Source organism: Sminthopsis crassicaudata, chromosome 3, assembly GCF_048593235.1.
Source record: "Sminthopsis crassicaudata isolate SCR6 chromosome 3, ASM4859323v1, whole genome shotgun sequence".
NCBI lineage: Eukaryota > Metazoa > Chordata > Mammalia > Dasyuromorphia > Dasyuridae > Sminthopsis > Sminthopsis crassicaudata.
Window position 1 is genome coordinate 113836145 of NC_133619.1, and position 23961 is coordinate 113860105.

A 23961-nucleotide genomic window follows, 5' to 3' on the forward strand; every position below is an offset into this window, starting at 1 on the left:
GCTCTCTGTGGCTGAAGAATTAATTAGTTCCTATTCCACATAAAGATGAGCTTTTCTCAACCTCACTAGGGTTCTCAAGGGAAATACAAACACATATATTCTCAAATGTTTGGAAAGTTGGCCCTCACAGATCTCCTAGAGTTTATACTCCATTAAAATAATCTTTGAGAAAGCATGATCCTCTCCATAAAATAATGAGATATCAAAGTGGCTCCTTATTTAGGGTGGCCTACCTTGGTTATACTTCGAGAAGATCTCCCAATTCCCAGAATATCAACCAATTAACTTCTTGTTTTCCATGAATTTCTTAGATTTATAGTATATATTGAATACCAACAAGCCTCGAAGTCAAGTAAGCTCAAATTTACTTCCTACTTCTAATTCTTACTGATGTTTGATGTTGAATAAGATTTTCAGCTTTTCAGTAGTCTCGGCAACTCTCTAGGAATAAAAATTGCAGAAATAGTTTCTGACCTACATTGGTAGGAGAAGTTTCCTTACTTGATATTTCCTTCTATGAATGAAATCACAAATTCTATATATGTATTTGTTCTATGCTAAACATAGATGTGATTATACATATCTATACATTCCAACAATATATTATTCCTAATAAGCACTTTATTTATTAATGTTTTGGGTCTTATATAGAGTAAAATGGATTGTCAATTCACATTTTTCCCAAGTTGCTTGTATAATGAAGCTGGAAATATAAGTTGGGACTTATATATAAAGGACTTTTAAAAAATTGATGAATTTATATTTTATCCCCCGAGGCTATAGAAACCATTGAAGTTTATTAAGTAGAGGAGTGATATGGTGGGATATGTAATATAGAAAAATAATTTTGGCATCTAGATGAAAGGTAGGGAAACCAATTTAGAGACAATTGCAACAATCAGCTTAGAATGTTAGAAAAAAATTTTAAAAGGTGAACTAAGATGAACTAAACCATATGAGTAGAAACAAATGAGACTAGGAGTCCTTGGGTATTGTAAAATCACACTGAGTTATGACATCACATTTTAAAAATCACAGATCCAGACTAAAATAAAACATCTTACACACCATAGCAAAATAAGGCCAAAATAGGTACATGATTTGGGTGTACCATACAAAAATTAGGAGAGCAAGGGATAGTTTATTTATCAGATCTTTGGAGAAGAGGGGAATTTATGAAAACAAATCTAGAGAACATTATGAAAAGCAAAACAAACAATTTTGTTTATATTAAATTAAAAAGGTTTTACACAAACCAAACAATAAAATTAAAAGGGAAATGCAAAGCTGGGAAAAATCTTTACAACCAATATTTCTGATAAAGGCCACATTTCTAAAATATATAAAGAACTGTGTCACATTTATAAGAATACAAGTCATTCCCAAATTGATAGATGGTCAAAGTTTATGACCAGACAATTTTTAGATGATACAATTAAAGTTAACTATAGTCATATGAAAAAAATTCTCTAAATCACTTGTTTGAAGAAACAGTTCTGAAGTATCACTTTACACTTCTCAGATTGGCTAAGATGACAAGAAAAAATAATGATAAATGTTGGAGGGGATGTGGGAAAACTGAGACACGAATGCATTGTTGGGGAAGTTGTGAAATGATCCAACCATTCTGGAGAACAATTTGGAACTATGCTCAAAGGGCTACAAAACTGTGCATACCCTTTAATCCAGCAGTGCTCCTATGGGGTCTGTATCCCCATATTGATGATTTATAAAGGAGAGAAAGGTGCACATGTGCAAAAATGTTTGTGGCAACTCTTTTTGTGGTGGCAAAGAATTGGAAAATGAGTGGATGCCCATCAATTAGGAAATGGCTGACTAAACTGTTGTGTATGAAGGTAGTAGAATATTAATGTTTAATAAAAAATGATGAACAAGCTGATTTTAGAAAGTCTTGGAAAGATTTATGTTAACTGATTCTAAGCAAAACAAGTAGAAACAGAAATACATTGTACACAATAATAGCAAGATTGTACAGTGGTCAACTGTGACAAACCTGGTTCTTCTCAGCAGTTCTGTGATCCAAAGATTCCCAATAAATTTTTGTTAGAAAATGCCATCTGCATCCAGAGAGACATGCTATGTTCACTCTTTTCCTTTTTCTTATGCTTTCCTTTTCTATTGTAGCTTTCCCTTTTTGTTCTGATTTTTCTCTCCTAACATGTTTCATAAAAGAATTATGCATTTTGGGGGGCAGCTAGGTGGCGCAATGGATAGAGCACCTTCTGAAGTCAGGAGGACCTGAGTTCAAATATGACCTCAGACACTTAACACTTCCTAGTGGTGTAACCCTGGGCAAATCACTTAACCCCAAGTGTCTCAGCAAAACAATCAAATAAATAAATAAAATAAAATAAAATATGTACTTTTAAAAATGTATATACATATATAATCAGAAAAAAAGAAAAGAAAAATACATAGCAACTTTAAAAAATTTTTAAAAATCTTGCACATGTTTGAAAAATACTTTAAAATGCATACATTCATTCTTTTCTCCACTTTAACTCTAATTACATTGATATTTTGCCATGGGTTTCATTTTCTGAAACTCATAATTTCAATTACTTTGTTTTCTAACTAAAAAAGCTTCTAGTCTACCAGGATTTTTTTTTTTTTAAACTTGGAGAAAAAAATGACAGCTCCTTCCATGACTTTTAAACTTAAATTATTTTATTTCTTTTCACAGGCAATGGTTACATATTGTGAATTATTAAATCACAGTTTGAAAGAAAAATTTTAGCATTATGCTTTTTAAAAATATACATTATTTGACATTTTAAAAGATGGAGGTGTTGAAGGTAAAAAGGTATCCTCTTTTAAAAATTTCTTTTCTTAAGAAATAGAATGAAAGTGTAAAGTAAGTCATTTTTACCATTTCAACAGAAGCAAAATAAAATAAAAATCTCTATTGCATATGAAAATGTTTGAATAACTATTAAAAACTAGAAGTCTAAAAATCATCAAGACTAATGGCATAAGAGAAGTAAATACTTCACACTTAGTCATGTATCAAGTTTATATATCTGTCTTTGGTTCTTATCAGTTTGTTTCTATCACTCTTTCTATATTTCTGTTTCTATATGTTTATCTCTATGTCTCTGTTTCTGTGTCTTCCTCAATGTCTCTGTCTCTGTCTTTAAAATATTATAGCTAAATAGCTACTTATACAACCTCTGATTTTTATAGTTGAGATAAATCAGTGCTAGAATATAGATAGCTACCACTGTTTTTAAATACGTAAAGTAAGTGCAGATTAACAATACTCAAGTTTATTTTTTGTTTTTGTTTTTTTTCACAATCAAGGATGTTAAGGTCTTTTTAAAAACTTAGAAAAATAGTTTGTTTTCTTCTTGTTTTAAAATAGTATCTTCTCTTTATAAACGGTTTATAGAGATTTTGTACATAATTTTGGACATAATAACAGATCTTTTTTTTAACAGAAAGAAAAGCAATCATCTTTGGAGACAGAATTTTAAAAATTGTCCATGTTATAATCAGTGAGTTTGTTTAAAAAATAATCAGTATTAGAACCCAGGTTTCTTCCCAGACCAATGCCTTCTTTCTATACATTATATATTAATTTCACTAAGAAAATAAAACCTTTGAGGCAGAAAAAAAAAAATCTATTCACTCAGGTATTCCACCTAACAGAGCAATACCAGCACCAAGTGATAATTATCCCACTCTAATAATATGACATTTTCTGAGGTCCTGGGAAGATTCTGAAAGGTGTCCCTTGAAGTTTTCAGTAAATGATGTGATTGTGACTCAAAAAGCACATTCACAGAAGTGTACATTTTCCTTAGTCATCGAACAAGGCTATGAAACAATAACATGACATTCTCAACCAAGCACTAATCATTTATGATAATCAGAAAAAAATAGATTTTAAAATATTTTGGGGATTAAGATTTTCACCATTCTAAATAAGGACTGAATAAGAAAAAAATAACTAATTTCTAGTCTGAATATTTGCTATGTTATGTTTTTCTCAAATAGAATATTTGTTTGCATTTGAAATTATGTATGGGACACCATCCATGGTAAATTTCATTGTAAGAAATTTCCAATGATCCTCAAATCAATGTTGAAATTTGCCAGTGATAATGGCCTTGATTTTAGGGTTTGAGGTTACCTTAGAGATATATTACATGTTCTTTTGCAGAACTTTTTTGTTTTCTAAGCTATTGAACTATTGATTTTAGTCAAGGACTCATCCTCATGTGAGAAATTACAGTTATTTTTTTCTTATTCAGTCATTATTTAGAATGGTGAAAATCTTAATCCCCAAAATATTTTAAAATCTATTTTTTTCTGATTATCATAAATGATTAGTGAATTCAAAAACATTTATTAGATACTGATTAGCACAGAATAGGCTGCCAAACTCTGGGGAAAATAAAAATTTCAGACATGTCACAGTCCCTTAAAATATAGTAAGGGAACAAAAGGCAAGAATAGGAAAACAATTATAATAATAATAATTATAATAATAATGTTATGTTCATTAAGTAATATGCTATAACCAAGGGATAAAACATAGAGAACTGAGAATGCTGGTTTTAAGGCCTGAATAAAATTCAAGGAGGAAAGAAAGGAATACATCTCAGTAACACACATAGTGCGAATAAAAAAGTTCATCACGACCCAAGGTAGAACAGCCCAGGATATCTTCATAGTTCAGAGAGTAGTGCAGTTATTGTGTAGAACACAATATGTAAAGGAGAATGATAGCATAAATCTGAGAAGGAAGAGAAACATTAGTATATAGAGGTGTTAAATGCTTGACAAATGAACTTTTACTCCTTAGTTATTAAGAAGCAAAAGAAAAAATATTTTGGAAAAAATGGCAACCTCAAATATAAAAACAGTGAAGATTATTTCTTTGATTATGAGTAGAGCTTATTTACAATCAGCATACCAACTAGCCTGGAGAATCTTATGCGTTCGTCTACACAGATACCATCACAGAATACTCTTTAGGGGTCCAGTGACTGATACTTAGGATATAAGTTTTTTTTTATCCCCTTTTACTTATTCTTTTGTCAAATATCAACCAACAATCATAAACAAAATGAAGCAGATATACTTGCTTCAAACAGCTATTCATACTACTAAAAGGATACACTGAGAAATTATTATGATAATATGGAATATGTGCCTTTGGTCATATTCTTCATTGCTCTTGCAAGTCAGTTTCTATAAGAAGAATCAGTTCTTCAGCATTCATTCTGCAGGTTAAAATGCCTTCTTCATTTCTATAATTCTGTGGTGCAATATTGAGACCTATTGAAATGAGAAGAAACTTAAGATGAAAATGTTTTATAAGATTTACTTTTCGCACCAGTGCTATAATATTTTGTTACTACAGAAAAACAATGAAAAACATCACTATTAAGTTTGAGAGAAAAAAAAAGCATCCTGAGGCTAAGATGCTTGCCTTTACTGTGATGATAAATGATAAATGATAAATATAATAAAGTGGGACAACAATACAAAGCAAATGGAGAATAAAATGGGTGAAAGCATCTCTTTTCTCTTTTTCACAAGGCATGGTGTATTATACAATGATTAATAGGAATATATGTTTCTTAAATGGAGTGAACACTGCTTTTTCTGAAGTGCTATGAAAAATATTATCTTATGGGATCTCTTATGAGATCTATCTTCTGGGTTTTTAATAGTTATTGATTATCCTTTGTTCTTAAAATGGACCATGACATCATGAAGGTGATGCCATGATATGGAGGTAAATTGGATTTAAGTGAGAGAAGGCTGTGCAAAGTCAGTTCCTTTACTTTCCCCTCCTTAGCCATCTGAGTCCAGAGGTAAAATATAGGTCAATAGGATTGGAGATGGACCTAGATGAATTGGGAGACCTTGACTTTTTTAAGCAAAGCTCTTCAACAAGTCTCAGTTTGATTAATCATTCACTGATTAAGGTCAGGTAGTAATTGAGGCAAAGATTTTTCTCTTTTAACCTAGTCCAAAAAAAAAAAATCTAAATAATAAAGTAAATTAATTAATTAATCTGGGAAGTCCCTCTCTAGCTAAAGGAGAAATTATTGCTATTTACATCCAAATGGGGTTAATTAGAATCAGATTTGTTTTTGTTTAAGGACTGGTCTTTTAGAAAAACAAATCTAGTCAGTCAACCTCAAGATACCTTTGAGAGGGTTCAGAGGTGCAAGTGCATTCGTGCTTTTAAAAGGATCTATCTATAAGTAAAAAGGTATGATACTCTATGTGGATAGAGGGAGGGAAATAAAGAAGGAAGGAAGGAAGGAAGGAAGGAAGGAAGGAAGGAAGGAAGGAAGGAAGGAAGGAAGGAAGGAAGGAAGGAAGGAAGGAAGGAAGGAAGGAAGGAAGGAAGGAAGGAAGGAAGGAAGGAAGGAAGGAAGGAAGGAAAGAAGGAGTCTTCCAACTGACCAATTTCAATATAGCTCTACTTAGAGGTTTTTGCTTGTTCTTCATTCTTGAAGAAGACCGTGACATCAGGGAGGTGATGCCATGACATGCAAGTGAAGTAGATTTTGGTGACGGGGAGCTGCCTCACTTTTCTCTCCAGAGTCATCTGGTTTTTAATCCAGTTTTTAGTATAGTGATGCTCAATGTGGGAGGGATATGTTATTTTTAAGTTAATTTTATGTTTTTAAACTTCTCTATTGGGGGACGCAGAGGGCATCATGAAATCTGATTTCAGTATAAGAAAAATCTGCTCTGTGACACTGAGCAGTGCATTTCATTATTTCTACTTTAGAGGTAACTCTAAAACAGAAATTGCAATGATATGCTGTTGTATTGGTAGAAGAATTATGACCAGGGGCTCCCTCAAATAAATCTCAGGTTTGGTAAAAAAAAAAATGTTTGTGTACATAAAGAAAGAAAGATATGTACATGTACATGAAATACAACACTATATGTGCATGCATATATGGGAATTTATAAAGGTAAAAAAAGCATGCACCTTTAAGAAATTGTTGTTGTTTTAAATTCATATGTCCATCTTGAATATACATACATATATATATGTAAATAAAAATATACACAGGTCTGTATGTATAAAAGTCAGTATATATGTAGGTATAGGTGCATTGTGGATTTGGATGAATGCATATACATATATACACATAGGAAAAATGACCTGTAAACCTGAGATGTCAATTGAATTTATTGAGCAATATTACTCTATCAGTTTAGATTGGCATCTTATCAATAACTTATAGCTATTGAAAGTTATCTTGGGTAATGGGAATTTAAATAATTTGCCCCAAATCACCTAGCTAATACATGTCAGAGTCAAAATTTGATCCCAGGTTCCTTGATGGACTCTTAAGCTAGTTCTCCATGGTAACTTCATGTTAATATAGAAATCATAATATATACTCATATTATATGCATATACACTTACATACCTGCAAACCTATATATATTTTTTTCTTCATGATCAAAAGAAAACACAGGAATTAACTACAGATGTCACCCATAGCATCATACTTTGCATAATTTTGCAACCATTTTTACCACTATTAATGTCCCTTAAATCTATCTAATCTTTCTGATATAACTAAGTGATAGAGATATTTTTGCTAGGCTAGGTCTTTTTTATATCTCACCATTACCATATGTAATTTTGATGTGTTTCTTAATGAAATAATAAGACTAATGCTTACTTCATTCACACCATTGCTTATTTATTCAGATTATTAATTCACTTCATAAACATTTATCAAGCATATATTATAATTAATTCACTGTGCTAGGTGGTAGAGCAAATAGATTCATAAGGCATATTTCTGGCCCTTGATGAGTTTACAATTTAATAAAAGACATATACCCAAAGATTTTTTTATACAAATTATAATGCATGTATATAGAATAATGTGTTATGGTCATAGATTAGTAAGGGAGAAGCTTTGCAGTCATTCATTGATTAAATTGATGTTAAATCTTGTATGATCCTGACTGTGGCTTCACTGTACTTGAATTGTTTCTTTCTGTATGCTTATAGTATTTTCACTTTAACCTGAGAGTTTCAGAATTTGGTTACAATATCCCTTTGTGTCAGGAGGGTAATAAAGAGATTCTTTCAACTTCTACTTTACCCTCTGTTTCTAGAATATCAGGACAGTCCTCCTTAATAATTTCTTGAAAGATGATATCCAGACTCTTTTTTATCATGACTTTCAGATAGACCAATAATTTTCAAATGATCTCTCCTGGATCTATTTTCCAGATCACTTGTTCTTCCAATGAGATATTTCACTTTTTTTTTGTTTTTTCTTTATTGTATCTTGATTTCTCATAAAGTCATTTGCTTCCATTTGCTCGATTCTAATTTTTAATGATTTTCCTCAGTGAATTTTTGTATCTCCTCTCCTTTTTGGCCAATTTTGCTTTGTAAGGCATTCTTTTCATTAATTTTTTTGTACTTTTTTCTGCACCACTCTGAATTCTCTTCCTAATTTTTCTTCTATCTTTCTTATTTGATTTTTAAAATCCCTTTTGAGCTCTTCCATAACCTGAGACCAATTCTTATTTTTCTCAGAGGCTTTGAATTGTAAGAGCTTTGACTTTGTTATCTTCTTCCAAGTGTGTTTTGATGTTTTTTGTTATCATAATAACTTTCAATGGTCAGAAACATTTTTTTTTTTGTTTTCTGCTCATTTTGCTAGTATATTACTCTACTTTTAACTCTTTATTAAAGTAGGACTCTATTTCCAGGGTAGCAGATGCATTGTCTCATGCTTCAGGGGGTTTAGTGCAGCTGTTTACAGAGATGTTTGTAGGGACCTGACCACAAGGATTCTTTTCTGCTGTGGAACTTTTAGAAATATCACCATGCCATTGTAGTTGTAACATCCAGTGTGCTAAAGTAACAGTTTTGCTTTGAGGAAGCTCTGGCCCAGGGATTGAAACTAGGGCTGTAATGGCTGCTGCCTACATTGTATACTGCCTGCCTTTTCCACATTCCTTTCCTGCTAAACTTCTAAGGTGTCATCAGCTGGAATGTTGTCCTACTCCATCCATTTGTATTTTCTGATGCTCCAAAATTTATTTAAAGTAATTTGAAACATTTGGGGAAGTACAAAATTGTTTCCGCCTTTACTCCACCATTTTGATTCCACTTCCTAGAATAACTATTTATAAGGAAAAAAATGTATAAGGAAAACTAATTAAACTTTGCTAACATCCTTGATCTTACAAATTGATTTCACTTGGGGAAAAAGCCCACATAATTTTAGTGAAATATAGTTTCTAAACCTAAAGTTATATAATGACATAATCAATCACAGGAGCTTCATGAAATCACTATAGCCCTTTAAGAAATGTTGTGGTTCTAATATCCATGAACATCAGAACAAGTTTTAAAACAAAATAGATGACTATCTCACTAATTTTTTTTTAATAAATGTTTGAGAAAAAAAATTACTCTATGTCTCCTATAAGTGTCCTATCCATTAACACTAAGAAATTTCTTGGAGTAATCACCTGGATGTGTTACAGCCTAGGCACTGGAGCACAAAGACAAGAGTGAAATATTCACTATAGCTCTGTATAAGACATTATTTTTAAAAAGCATAATGTAATTTTGGTTGGGAAGGCAATAACAGCTGAGAGGATTAGGAAAGCCACACTGAAGATAATTCTTGACATAAACCTTAAGGAAAGTCAGGGATTCTAAAAAAAAGAAATGTGGAGGGTGAACATTCCAAGAAGGGGGATATGAGCATATTCCCAGTGCAAGAATCTGGACATGAGAAGTGAAACATGTGAGTAGTAGTAAATTGGTCCCTAGGGATTGTGGATTATGGAGATAAATAATGTTTAAAGAAGCTGGAGAGGAAGGTAGGTGGAAAGAAGGAAAATGAGAAAAAAAAGGAAGGAAGGGAGGGAGGGAGGAAGGAAGGAAGGAAGGAAGGAAGGAAGGAAGGAAGGAAGGAAGGAAGGAAGGAAGGAAGGAAGGAAGGAAGGAAGGAAGGAAGGAAGGAGGGAAGGAAGGAAGGAAGGAAGGAGGGAAGGAAGGAAGGAGGGAAGGAAGGAAGGAGGGAAGGAAGGAAGGAAGGAGGGAAGGAAGGAAAGAAGGGGGGAAGGAAAGAAGGAAGGAGGGAAGGAAGGAAAGAAGGGGGAAGGAAGGAAGGGGGAAGGAAGGAAGGAGGGAAGGAAGGAAGGAAGGAAGGAAGGAAGGAAGGAAGGAAGGAAGGAAAGAAGGAAGGAAGGAAGGAAGGAAGGAAGGAGGGAAGGAAGGAAGGAGGGAAGGAAGGAAGGAGGGAAGGAAGGAAGGAGGGAAGGAAGGAAGGAAGGAAGGAAGGAAGGAAGGAAGGAAGAAAGGAAGAAGAAGGAAGGAAGAAGGAAGGAAAGAAGGGAAGAAGGGAAGAAGGAAGGAAGGAAGGAAGGAAGGAAGGAAGGAAGGAAGGAAGGAAGGAAGGAAGGAAGGAAGGGAGGGAGGAAAGAAGGGAGGAACGAAGGAAGGAAGGAAGGAAGGAAGGAAGGAAGGAAGAAGGAGGGAAGGAAGGAAGGAAGGAGGGAAGGAAGGAAGGAAGGAGGGAAGGAAGGAAGGAGGGAAGGAAGGAAGGAAGGAGGGAGGGAAGGAAGGAAGGAAGGAAGGAAGGAAGGAAGGAAGGAGGGAAGGAAGGAAGGAAGGAAGGAAGGAAGGAAGGAAGGAAGGAAGGAAGGAAGGAAGGAAGGAAGGAAGGAAGGAAGGAGGGAAGGAAGGAAGGAAGGAAGGAAGGGAAGAAGGGAGGAAGGAAGGAAGGGAGGAAGAAGGAAGGAAGGAAGGAAGGAAGGAAGGAAGGAAGGAAGGAAGGAAGGGAGGGAGGAAAGAAGGGAGGAAAGAAGGAAGGAAGGAACGAAGGAAGGAAGGAAGGAAGGAAGGAAGGAAGGAAGGAAGGAAGGAAGGAAGGAAGGAGGGAAGGAAGGAAGGAAGGAGGGAAGGAAGGAAGGAGGGAAGGAAGGAAGGAAGGAAGGAGGGAAGGAAGGAAGGAAGGAAGGAAGGAAGGAAGGAAGGAAGGAAGGAAGGAAGGAAGGAGGGAAGGAAGGAAGGAGGGAAGGAAGGAAGGAAGGAAGGAAGGAAGGAAAGAAGGAAGGAAGGAAGGAAGGAAGGAAGGAAGGAAGGAAGGAAGGAAGGAAGGAAGGAAGGAAGGAAGGAAGGAAGGAAAGAAGGAAGGAAAGAAGGAAGGAAAGAAGGAAGGAAGGAAAGAAGGAAGGAAGGAAAGAAGGAAGGAAAGAAGGAAGGAAAGAAGGAAGGAAGGAAAGAAGGAAGGAAAGAAAGAAGGAAGGAAAGAAGGGAAGAAGGGAAGAAGGAAGGAAGGAAGGAAGGAAGGAAAGAAGGGAAGAAGGGAAGAAGGAAGGAAGGAAGGAAGGAAGGAAGGAAGGAAGGAAGGAAGGAAGGAAGGAGGGAGGGAGGAAAGAAGGGAGGAAAGAAGGAAGGAAGGAAGGAAGGAAGGAAGGAAGGAAGGAAGGAAGGAAGGAAGGAAGGAAGGAAGGAAGGAAGGAAGGAAGGAAGGAAGGAAGGAAGGAAGGAGGGAAGAAGGATTAAGCACCTATTTATTTTATAAAGTACTTAGTACTATCTGACATTTAAGTCCTATACAAATGTTAACCATCGTTATTTTTACAGATGTTATCTCATTTTATTCTTACAACTCTGGAAGGTAGGTTTTATTATTAACCTCATTATATAATTGAGAAAATAGGGAGGCCAGGTTTAAGTGACTTGCACAATGCTACATATCTAGTAGGGATCTGGGATTGAATTTGAACTGAGTTTTTCTGACTCTGGGTTTAGTACTCTAATTATTGTACTTCCTTGTTTCCTAGCAGGCCTCATGAAGAGTCCAGATAATGAAAAATTTCAAATGTTCAACAAAAGAGGTCATATTTAATAATCATGGGAATAGGAAGTCACTGGTATTTCTTGAGTGTGAATGTGTCTGGAGGGTGGGAAGAGAATTAGAATGTTAGTCAGAATGTTGGAATGGCAATGTTCTCATCCACACTATAAGAAAATTGCTTAGGCAGCTACACAGATGACCCAATGTAATGCGAAAGAGCTGGAGGCAAGGAACTTAGCAGTTAACTAGTTTATTGATCAAAGCTAGCTTTATTCAATGCTACTCTGTTTCCATTAGAGAGTCCTCCTAAGAAGCTGTCTTCATACTCTCCCATCACTAGCCCTTAGAATAATTTGTGAATTTCAAAAATAGATCCTGAGAGTACAAATTTGGGAAAATTTTCAGTCTTAAATTAGCAAATCACCACTCTTTCTATTCATCACTATCTCTCATTCCCTGAAAGCTAAACAAACAAACAAACAAAAACTTGTTTTTTTGTTTTGTTTTGTTTTTGTTTTTGTTTTTTAATTTTCAGTTTTTATCAATGGCTGCTCATTTGTGCAACTGATTTGTAATGTAAAATTGTTCTTAATAATAAAGTTTCAGTTTTTATAGGCTTGAAAGACCAACCCAATTCCTTCATGGTGTAATATTGAGGATTTTATTATTTTATTGCTGCTGATTTTCAGTGGAGGAATAAGCATGATCAAGTCCCCAATGCAATTAATATTGAATTGATCACCAGAGATAAAAAAGCACTCCTTGTTAGAGACTGCTTATTCAAGTAAAATATCACATCTTTCCTGCTATCTTTGGTTATCACTGACCAGCAATTCTAGGAGAATGTAGTACAAAATATATTCAGAATGTCACTGCCTCATAGCAATGTTTATAGATAAAGTTTGTTTCCAAATGGTTGACATTAATGGTAGATAAACAAATCACATAATACACTCAAACCACACAATTAATAACAATGGAACATTTTCCTTTTAATCCAATTCTAAGCACACATTTGAGCATTTGTTAGGAAACCTGCTAATTGGAATATGATCAAATAGAAATTTCAATTTAAAAAATTCTGACATTTCTGTCATGAATCATCATGTTCAACTCCATCACATTAGTTTATAACAAGAGAATATAAACATGACACAATTTGTCATAATCCAGTATAAGTAGAATGCCATACCATACTTTGTGTCATCAAGTTGAAAGGGAGGGAAAAAAAACAACCTCAAATAAGACACTGATTTTCAAATTTTAGAAAAACCTAACATAATCTTCCTGTGACAGGAAAAATCTGGTAAAACTTTCTTTAATGACGTAATAAAAAAAACACAATCTAATATTCCCAGAAATACAATCACATTCTCTTAGTTTTTAATTGCAGGTAATCTGAAAGGATGTGATTGATCAAGGAAAAAAATGTATAAGGAAAACTAATTAAACTTTGCTAACATCCTTGATCTTACAAATTGATTTCACTTGGGGAAAAAGCCCACATAATTTTAGTGAAATATAGTTTCTAAACCTAAAGTTATATAATGACATAATCAATCACAGGAGCTTCATGAAATCACTATAGCCCTTTAAGAAATGTTGTGGTTCTAATATCCATGAACATCAGAACAAGTTTTAAAACAAAATAGATGACTATCTCACTAATTTTTTTTTAATAAATGTTTGAGAAAAAAAATTACTCTATGTCTCCTATAAGTGTCCTATCCATTAACACTAAGAAATTTCTTGGAGTAATCACCTGGATGTGTTACAGCCTAGGCACTGGAGCACAAAGACAAGAGTGAAATATTCACTATAGCTCTGTATAAGACATTATTTTTAAAAGCATAATGTAATTTTGGTTGGGAAGGCAATAACAGCTGAGAGGATTAGGAAAGCCACACTGAAGATAATTCTTGACATAAACCTTAAGGAAAGTCAGGGATTCTAAAAAAAAGAAATGTGGAGGGTGAACATTCCAAGAAGGGGGATATGAGCATATTCCCAGTGCAAGAATCTGGACATGAGAAGTGAAACATGTGAGTAGTAGTAAAATTGGTCCCTAGGGATTGTGGATTATGGAGATAAATAATGTTTAAAGAAGCTGGAGAGGAAGGTAGGTGGAAAGAAGGAAAATGAGAAAAAAAAGGAAGGAAGGGAGGGAGGGAGGAAGGAAGGAAGGAAGGAAGGAAGGAAGGAAGGAAGGAAGGAAGGAAGGAAGGAAGGAAGGAAGGAAGGAAGGAAGGAAGGAAGGAAGGAAGGAGGGAAGGAAGGAAGGAAGGAAGGAGGGAAGGAAGGAAGGAGGGAAGGAAGGAAGGAGGGAAGGAAGGAAGGAAGGAGGGAAGGAAGGAAAGAAGGGGGGAAGGAAAGAAGGAAGGAGGGAAGGAAGGAAAGAAGGGGGAAGGAAGGAAGGGGGAAGGAAGGAAGGAGGGAAGGAAGGAAGGAAGGAAGGAAGGAAGGAAGGAAGGAAGGAAGGAAAGAAGGAAGGAAGGAAGGAAGGAAGGAAGGAGGGAAGGAAGGAAGGAGGGAAGGAAGGAAGGAGGGAAGGAAGGAAGGAGGAAGAAGGAAGGAAGGAAGGAAGGAAGGAAGGAAGGAAGAAAGGAAAGAAGGAAGGAAAGAAGGAAGGAAAGAAGGGAAGAAGGAAGAAGGAAGGAAGGAAGGAAGGAAGGAAGGAAGGAAGGAAGGAAGGAAGGAAGGAAGGGAAGGGAGGGAGGAAAGAAGGGAGGAACGAAGGAAGGAAGGAAGGAAGGAAGGAAGGAAGGAAGGAAGGAGGGAAGGAAGGAAGGAAGGAGGAGGAGGAAGGAAGGAAGGAGGGAAGGAAGGAGGAGGAAGGAAGGAAGGGGAGGGAAGGAAGGAAGGATGGAAGGAAGGAAGGAAGGGAAGGAGGGAAGGAAGGAAGGAAGGAAGGAAGGAAGGAAGGAAGGAAGGAAGGTAGGAAGGTTGGATGGAAGGAAGGAGGGAGGGAAGGAGGTAGGAAGGTTGGTTGGATGTTGGGTGTTGGGTTGGTTGGGTGGTTGGGATGGAAGGAAGGAAGGAAGGAAGGAAGGAAGGTGGAAGGAAGGAAGGGAGGGAGGAAGAAGGGAGGAAGAAGGAGGAAGGATTGGAAGGAAGGAAGGAAGGTAGGTTGGTTGTTGGTTGGTTGGAAGGAGGGAGGAAGGTTGGAAGGAGGGAGGGAAGGAAGGAGGAAGGAAGGAAGGAAGGAAGGAGGGAAGGAAGGAGGAAGGAAGGAAGGAAGGAAGGAAGGAAGGGGTTGGAGGGGTTGGAGGGTTGTTGTTGGTTGGAAGGAAGGAAGGATGGAAGGGAAGGAAGAAGGAAGGAAGGAAGGAAGGAAGGTTGTTGTTGGTTGGTTGGTTTTGGAAGGAAGGATTGGTTGGGAAGGGAAGGAAGAGAAGGAAGAAGGAAGGTTGTTGGTTGGTTGTTGGTTGGTTTGTTGGTTTTGGTTTGTTGTTGGTTGGTTGTTGTTTGTTGGGTTGTTTTTGTGGGTTGGTTTGTTGGTTTTTTTTGTTGGGAGGGTTGGTTGGAAGTTGGTTGGAGGTTGGGTTGGTTGTTTGGGGGTTGGTTGGTTGTTTGGTTTTTTTGGGGTGTTGTTTTGGGTTTGTTGTTGGGTTGGGGTTGGGTTTGTGTTTTGGTTGGTTTGTTGGTGTTTTGTGTGGGGTTGTTTGAAGGAAGGAAGGAAGGAAGGAAGGAAGGAAGGAAGGAAGGAAGGTTGGTTGGGTTTGGTTGGTTGGTGGTGGGATAAGTGGGTGGGTGTTTGTAGGTGGTAGTGAGGGTATGGGGTTGGAAGTGTATTTGGGTTAATGAGTGTGGGGTATGTGGGGTGAGATGGGGTGAGGTATTATAGGTTGGTGGGGGTGTGGTTAAGATGGTGTGTTGGGTGTTTTGTGTGTAATGAGAATGGGGCAGGTTAGTGACTTGCACAATGCTACATATCTAGTAGGGATCTGGGATTGAATTTGAACTGAGTTTTCTGACTCTGGGTTTAGTACTCTAATTATTGTACTTCCTTGTTTCCTAGCAGGCCTCATGAAGAGTCCAGATAATGAAAAATTTCAAATGTTCAACAAAAGAGGTCATATTTAATAATCATGGGAATAGGAAGTCACTGGTATTTCTTGAGTGTGAATGTGTCTGGAGGGTGGGAAGAGAATTAGAATGTTAGTCAGAATGTTGGAATGGCAATGTTCTCATCCACACTATAAGAAATTGCTTAGGCAGCTACACAGATGACCCAATGTAATGCGAAAGAGCTGGAGGCAAGGAACTTAGCAGTTAACTAGTTTATTGATCAAAGCTAGCTTTATTCAATGCTACTCTGTTTCCATTAGAGAGTCCTCCTAAGAAGCTGTCTTCATACTCTCCCATCACTAGCCCTTAGAATAATTTGTGAATTTCAAAAATAGATCCTGAGAGTACAAATTTGGGAAAATTTTCAGTCTTAAATTAGCAAATCACCACTCTTTCTATTCATCACTATCTCTCATTCCCTGAAAGCTAAACAAACAAACAAACAAAAACTTGTTTTTTTGTTTTGTTTTGTTTTTGTTTTTGTTTTTTAATTTTCAGTTTTTATCAATGGCTGCTCATTTGTGCAACTGATTTGTAATGTAAAATTGTTCTTAATAATAAAGTTTCAGTTTTTATAGGCTTGAAAGACCAACCCAATTCCTTCATGGTGTAATATTGAGGATTTTATTATTTTATTGCTGCTGATTTTCAGTGGAGGAATAAGCATGATCAAGTCCCCAATGCAATTAATATTGAATTGATCACCAGAGATAAAAAAGCACTCCTTGTTAGAGACTGCTTATTCAAGTAAAATATCACATCTTTCCTGCTATCTTTGGTTATCACTGACCAGCAATTCTAGGAGAATGTAGTACAAAATATATTCAGAATGTCACTGCCTCATAGCAATGTTTATAGATAAAGTTTGTTTCCAAATGGTTGACATTAATGGTAGATAAACAAATCACATAATACACTCAAACCACACAATTAATAACAATGGAACATTTTCCTTTTAATCCAATTCTAAGCACACATTTGAGCATTTGTTAGGAAACCTGCTAATTGGAATATGATCAAATAGAAATTTCAATTTAAAAAATTCTGACATTTCTGTCATGAATCATCATGTTCAACTCCATCACATTAGTTTATAACAAGAGAATATAAACATGACACAATTTGTCATAATCCAGTATAAGTAGAATGCCATACCATACTTTGTGTCATCAAGTTGAAAGGGAGGGAAAAAAAACAACCTCAAATAAGACACTGATTTTCAAATTTTAGAAAAACCTAACATAATCTTCCTGTGACAGGAAAAATCTGGTAAAACTTTCTTTAATGACGTAATAAAAAAAACACAATCTAATATTCCCAGAAATACAATCACATTCTCTTAGTTTTTAATTGCAGGTAATCTGAAAGGATGTGATTGATCTGTTCCTTTCCATTGTTGTTGAGCTTTGCTAAAGAAACTCATGACAGTTCAATTATTTCAATCATGATATACTTAGGTCATATAACCTTAAATAAGCCTATATGGATAATCAAATATTCTTTTATTCTACTCTTGGTTATCATGTTAATCAAATAGGTGGTACAGCAGATAGAACTCCAGGCCTGGAGTCAGGAAAACCTGTTTTAATCTGGTCTAATATATTGACTAACTATGTAACCCTAGGTAAGTCATTTAATCCTGTTGGCCTCAGTTTCCTCATCTGTAAAATAAACTGGAGAAGGAAATGACAAATCATTCCAGGATTTTTGACAAAAAAACCCACCCACAAAAAAACAAAGCCAAAAAAAAAAAACAAAAACAAACCCAAAACAAACTGACAACCAAAAAAAAAAAAAAATGGGGTCATGAAGAAACCCAACTGAACAACTGTTCCTTATATTTTTCTTTCCCCCAAAGGTTGTGGTTTTGATATGTTATGTTCCCAACAAATTATTTCAATTGATGTTTTACCTGTTGGAACCATTCTAAGTGCCCTCTAGATAATTAGATTTTTGTTCTATCATTATTCTTTTTAAAAAACTAAATTAATTCCTCTCCTTCACACACAACTTTTCAGTCCTTCCCTCATTGTCTCTTGTTTCTTTCTTGTTTCAGAAGAAACTAACATTCCTCATTCTAGCCCTTTCCATCCCAACAAACTTAGTCTATGAACCATCCTCTCTTCCTGATACAGCTTGAGAAGCAGGATTAAGCTTGAAGTGAGCTTGGAAGGAAACTGAAGTTTGGAAGAGCTGGAGGAGTGATTTTCAGGTATGATGTACCATGCACAAAGACATAAAGACAAAATAATGGTAGTAATGATTGAGGAACAACAAAAAAGTTTATGTATACCACAGAGTAAATGAAAACACCTCTTCTTGCATTTATTAGATTTCTGCACAATTTTATTTGAGCCTACTAATCTAATTGTAAAAATGTGAATCCTTTTACTTGGGGCAGATAAACTCATGTTTTTACTGTGTTTTTTTTTTCTCATTATCTGACTTTACTCAACTGAACAGTTTCTTTCCCATCTCACATACTTAGAAACAACCCCATCACTACTTCTAGAAAATCGAGTTTTCTTCAGATTCCCATTAAAACATTATCTCCTATATAAAGCATTTCTTGATCCCCTCCATCCCAGATACTGGTCCCTTCCCCCAAAACACATTACCTCAAATTTGTGTTATATAATAGCTAGAATTCATATAGCACTTTAAGATCTACAATGTGCTGCACATATGTTATTCTCACAATTTTGTAAGGAATTTGCTTTTATTATTCTCATTTTAACAGATGATGAAACAAGTAAATTGAAGTTGAGAGAAGTTAAATCACTTGTCCAGGGACACACTATTTGTAAGTATCTGGTACTGAATTTGAACTTCGGCCAGTACTCTTATATAAGTGTACCATTTAAGATTATATACTTTATAAGTACTTATTTTCCATATACTTAAAAAATATTGTACATGTCATCTCCCCAGTTAGATTGAAAACTCCTTGAAAGCAGCACTTTTTTATTAGTTTCTTTGTATCTCCATAACATACATAGCACATATTGATATCACACACGAGGTAAGTTTAATGATTGTGGATTTAACTGACTTATTTTATAGTAAAAAAGTATACTGGACTTAGTATCAGAAATTTTGGGTTTGTATAGAACTCTGAAACTTACTATTCAATCTTTGTCAATTTCATCTATAAAATAGGAATAATGTCTATTCTAATATACCTCACAGAGATGTTGTGAGAAAAGCCATTTTAAGACTTAAAGTGCACCATAAATGTGAGTTGCTCTCTTCATTCTCTATGTAATGGTTCCTTCCCATCTGCCTACAAATATCCTCAATTCTCTGAATGCTTTAAAGATTTTTCCTTGGCTCTTAGAATTCCCGAGCTACTATCATTCTTTTCCCTTTTATTGCAAAACTTCTTAGAAGACTGAATAAATCAAGATCCAATGTGTCTAAAAGCAAACTTATTATCTTTCTTCTAAAACCTACTCCTCCTCTTGACTTTTTGATTTTTTTTCTCAATGGCAGGATCGATCACTTAGTTACTCAGGCTTGAATCTTATGTCAACTTTGACTCTTTCTTCTCCCTCACCTTGCACATTCAATCAATTATCAAGATTTGTTCCTTCTATTTCATCAATAACTCTTGTCTTCTTCCCTCTCTTTCTATCTCCACTGGTGTTAACCTTGTTCAGGTTGACATTACCACTCACTTCGATAATTACAGTAGTTTCCTAGCTAGTTTTTCTGCCTCCTGTCTGTCCTCCTTCCATTCCATGCTATATTTTGCTTCCAGGTATTTTCCTTGTGTTCATGTTATCCTAAAAAGCTTTGAGTAGAAGAAAACAAAACAAACAAACAAAGATTTCAAGCTATTTAAGGGAAAGAATTTTATTTTACTTTTCTGTCTATACCACGCTGCTAAAACAGTGTTCTGCGATTATCAATTGCTTAATAAATGGATATAGAATTATATGGCTTTCCTGACACATTGTTTTTCCCCATTAAAATCTCTTGAGAATAGCACTTCTTCAAAAAACAAACAACGGCATAAAGCAAACCAGACTTTCTGGCTAGACTAGATTGGACCTATCCAAAATCAGAATAAGCTGTCTTGTTACTTAGTTACTAAGCACTGAAAATGTTTCAGCAAAAGCAGTCTCAGATACATATCAACAGTTTTATACAGATGTCCCTCCCCCTCCAAATACTGGGTATTTGTACTAGATGTCAGATCTCCAACTATGAGTCATCCAACCTTAAGATGTTCTGATCAGTCTCACTTTTCAATAAATGATAGTAAACTTTGGAAACCAAATAAGACAAATATAAAGTATTTTTGTTCAGCCTTTGTGCATTAAAACTATAAATAACTGATACCAATAACTATTTCCAATAAGTTCTTAAGTTCATCTAATTTTTATGTAAGGAAACTGGAAGGCCATGGTATCAGTATTCCATGGGTCAAGAAATCAATCATTAATTCACTCCATTTATGTTCAAACACAAATTATTTTAATGTTTAGCCATTTGCTTCTTTCCTGTATGTCATGCTATCTCCTCTTTTCTAGTTTAACTCAAGAAAGAATGTGAAGTGGCAGAAATCAAGTATACCAGTTTACAGTGAAGTAGAAAGCTAATATACCAGATGCTTGATGCAATATGTAAAACCTGTCACACAGAGTAATAGAAAAGTTATTTTTTAAAGAATCCTTGAGCATATAACATTCATTATTCTTCTTGTTGTAGAATTTGCACAGATTTTATATAAATTATAAAAGATGATAGACCAGAAAAAAAGCTGTGTGTAATTTATAGAGACTGTTTTCTTATCAACTGGTAGTATTGGCTGGGTTTTTGTTATTAGGTGATCCAATTAAAGTATGCTCAGAGGATGCCACATATGCTAAGTACACAATCTGTATAAATTCTCATCTGTTCAATACCTTTAGACAGTTTTTTTTTGTTTTTCTTGACTTAGGGTAGTGGGTTCACTTTTTTAATAAGAGTTTTGTGTTAAAACTGGCATGTTGAAATGCCTGACATGAGAATTCTTAAACTGTCTTAACTAGATTTTGGCATTTAATAAGCTGTAAACTGCTGAAGCTATTTGCAGATGAAGTCTCATTTTTGTCCATCAGCAGGGGGCTGGAAGCATAATTAATTGAGTGAAAGTTAAAAGACGGACAGCACGGTTACATTTATGCAAATATTACAGCCCAACATCTAACAGAAGAGAAAATAGCTTGTAACTGATTGGTTTGGTTGCAGACCAAAATCCACAGGGTCCATTTAAACATTGCAGATTGTGTGTCTGACAATTAAGACTTATAGTGTTTTTAATACTAGTTTCAGTGATAGGGATAATAGAAGAAAACTCTAATAGTCAAAGTTCGAAGTCCAGTGAGACAATTCTATTTCTGCTCTAATCTTTTTTTGCCCCTCATGAATGTTAAAATATACTTGTAAAAAATCAAAAGCAAAATCAAATGATGCATGTGTGTGCAACCATATGCCAGGCTCGGCTGTTTGTTTCTTTTATTCATATCCCAGGCATATGCACCCTTGTACACCAAAGGTTCTATTTAATTAAAGTTAGTTAAAAGCTTAGACCACAGAGATCAGGACAGCTGCTTGAGATATTAACCTGGGTACTGTTTAGGGATGGCATCAAGCTTTTGCTTGTATTCTGCCCCCACATTATACATGTTAGTGGGCTCTTTCCCCATAACCATTATCCTCAAAGGGACCTCTAGATTCCCTCTAATGTAAATAAGCCAAAAAACTTCCTGAATGGTCACAGGAAATTTTGAATTGAAATTTTGCATGTTCATCATCATTTATATTTTTTCTCTGTTGTCTGTAAAGATCCACATGACTACCTTAGTGATGGATTCTTGACTATTCCCTTTGCGTATGAGTTTGATTTGTAGGATATTCAGCAAAAGAATGTTTCCCCATAGAGAAATCTACTGGGTAATCCCTTCTCCGCCTTCTCATTCCTCTTCTGTCCTTAAGGTATCTTTAGCTATGTATTTTATCCCAGAAATCCTGTCAATTGGTATAGTTGCTACTTTCATTTTATTAGCAAAATACTATTCTACTATTGATTTTTTTTTACTTTTATAAAACAATGAATATAATTTCATTCTATTTAAATCAATTGAACAAATATTTATTGTAACTTCTATTTGTCTGTGCATATGTGTATGTGTGTATGTATTTCAGAATATTCATAGGTCCTTTAGAAATGCCCTTTACAAATTTGTTTTGAATATTAGGTAGAGGAGGTGGAGTGAATATATATTTTCTCATTCCTAGAAATGATTCAATTACATAGCTTAAGAGGTGTTCTCCCCTAGCTCCCCCTCCACCTACACACACCTACACACAAAAACAACTGTCATTCATCTTCCAGTAAATGACTATGAAGGGTTTTAAAACAATAAGAGATAAAAAAAAATTATTTCAGCATTTGCATCTGGCAGATGTGAAATCTGAAGCTCGATGAAAATAAATTCTTTTTAGTGCTATGAGATTTAGCAGCATTTCCTGGATCCTTCAAAGTTAATAAAAGACAACTAAAATTTCTATTTCTTGTTGCAAAGATATTTTTGTTGGTGTAAAAGGAAATATAAATTTAAGTACTTTTGAGTCAGGTAAGCATAGTCATCAATGGAAGCTATGCATGTGGACAGATATAAATTCCCCTCATCTTCAAAGTATTAATTTTAAAAATGGATTATAATGATGTAAGTATCAATACTATGAACCATTTTATTATAGACTATTATGATATAAAAAGCTATGTACATATATGATTATCAAAACTGTTTTAAGGCTTAAGTAATTCATTAAATTTATAATAATACTTAAACTAAATTGTTCACTTTTCTAGGACAAATAGAGGTATTAAGGTAGAAGGTCTAGAATCAAATCTCAACTTTGATACAAACTTTACATCTCACTTTTCTCATTTGTAAATCTAGTGTTTGAACTATATGCTTTAGCTGTATGAGCTTATCATTCTAAGATATTAAGTACATGTTGGCAATTATAGTAGAAAGAGTGCAATACCAAAACAATTAGACACTAGTCAGGTTTCAGATATTTTTTGGATAAATGATCATTGAGCAAGACCTTTCAGGGTCTGTTTCTCTATCTCATATGACAATCATAATACTTGTGCCACCCTTTTACAAGGTTGTGACCGAGGTGTCTTTCAAAGTTCATAGAGCTACATAAAAGATAATTAATATAGATTTAATTTCTGGCAGAAAGATACTACGGTAAGATAAGTGATAGTTATGAAGATCTGAGTTCATATTCTGCCTCTGACTCTGAATAGCAATAAGACCCTGGATAAAATATAACATTTTTCTATTTCAAATATCTCATCTGGAAAATGAAGATCATAAGATCCCTTCCTAGGTTATAAGGATGAAATGGGATAATATTTGTAAAGTGTTTTATAAACATTAGAAATTAAAACTTTTTTGTTCTTTAGTCATTTCTCAATCATGATTGACTCTTTGTGACCCTTTTGGGGGGTTTTCTTAGCAAAAATATTAGCATGATTTGCCATATTACAGATGAAAAAACCAAGGTGAACTAGATTAAGTGACTTGCTCAGTGTCACATAGCTAGTAAGTATCTGGGATCACATTTGTACTCAGATCTTCTAGACTCTAAGCCCAGTACTCTCGCTAGCCACCTAGCCACCTTGACAGTACTATATAAATGTTAGTGTTTTACATAAATTTTTCCTTCCAAACTTGTCATTATAGTGAATTGTTTTATTTTGAAGCTTATTAAATAGAAAGAACTTTTAAAAAGTAATTATTTTATAAAGTTTATCTTTTTCTTCTTTTTTTTTTTAATTATTTCATATCTACAGTAGCTCTCTATGTATCTGCATTCTTAAAGGGATGCTACTAGTTTAGGCACTTGTACAAAATAACATTTCACCATGAACAACTCTTGGTAGTTTATGTCTTATAGGATTGATAGAAAAGAACCTTGATTTGTGAGATGAATCATTTTGAAAATATGTTTAAATAAATGATATCATTAATCA

General features: G+C 34.8%; 1 long non-coding RNA gene across 1 annotated transcript in view; it reads left to right on the forward strand.

Annotated features, from left to right (window-relative positions):
* LOC141564891 (uncharacterized) overlaps positions 1-23961 on the forward strand; it is a 51141-nt gene that overhangs the window by 17304 nt on the left and 9876 nt on the right. The window contains exons 3-4 of the long non-coding RNA XR_012488781.1: positions 17977-18132; positions 18661-18723. This is a non-coding gene — a long non-coding RNA (uncharacterized LOC141564891). The remainder of the gene's footprint in view (positions 1-17976; positions 18133-18660; positions 18724-23961) is intronic.